Source organism: Trachymyrmex cornetzi, unplaced genomic scaffold (genome assembly GCF_001594075.2).
Source record: "Trachymyrmex cornetzi isolate Tcor2-1 unplaced genomic scaffold, Tcor1.1 scaffold81, whole genome shotgun sequence".
Classification (NCBI taxonomy): domain Eukaryota; kingdom Metazoa; phylum Arthropoda; class Insecta; order Hymenoptera; family Formicidae; genus Trachymyrmex; species Trachymyrmex cornetzi.
This window is the reverse complement of record NW_017300147.1, coordinates 52,404-53,067: the sequence shown is the minus strand read 5'-3', so window position 1 is coordinate 53,067 and position 664 is coordinate 52,404.

Here is a 664-nt window from a genome sequence, read left to right as displayed (position 1 = left end):
CTGCATATAAAAGTATTAAGGTAGTGATATCAAAAAGTCAATAGTTTACGAGATATTTTGTACTTTATTCTGGCATATATTGACATAAAATATTAAATATTCGTAAACTATTAATTTTTTTTGTAATCCTTAATACTTTTAGGAACAGAATAATGAGATGAATGAATTGATGGAAAGAACTCAGTGAGAAATGACAATGAAATCGATGTCGAATAGACGTCAATTTGATGATTTCGATGTCGAATTAACATTCATTCGATATCGAATCTATTGTCATTTCTCACTGGGAAATCACACATAGCTGCTTATTTAAAAAATTATCCTTTATACATACATATTTGTTTTAAAGCAACTATGTGTTTTTCATCCACCAATTGATTCATCTCATTATTATGTTTATAAAAGTATTAAGGTTATAAAAAAATTAATAGTTTCTGAATTATTAAAAATTTTATATTAATATATGTCAGCATAAAGTACAAAATATCTCGTAAACTATTGATTTTTTGATACACTACTATAATACTTTTATATGTAAAATAATTATAGGAATTATATTTTGTAAAACAATCATTCAATTTCATTTAAAAAAGTGAAAGTGACCTTGAAATCTTCGAAGCGCCTCCATCCATACACCCAAAAAAAGATAATCTAATTGTAAAGT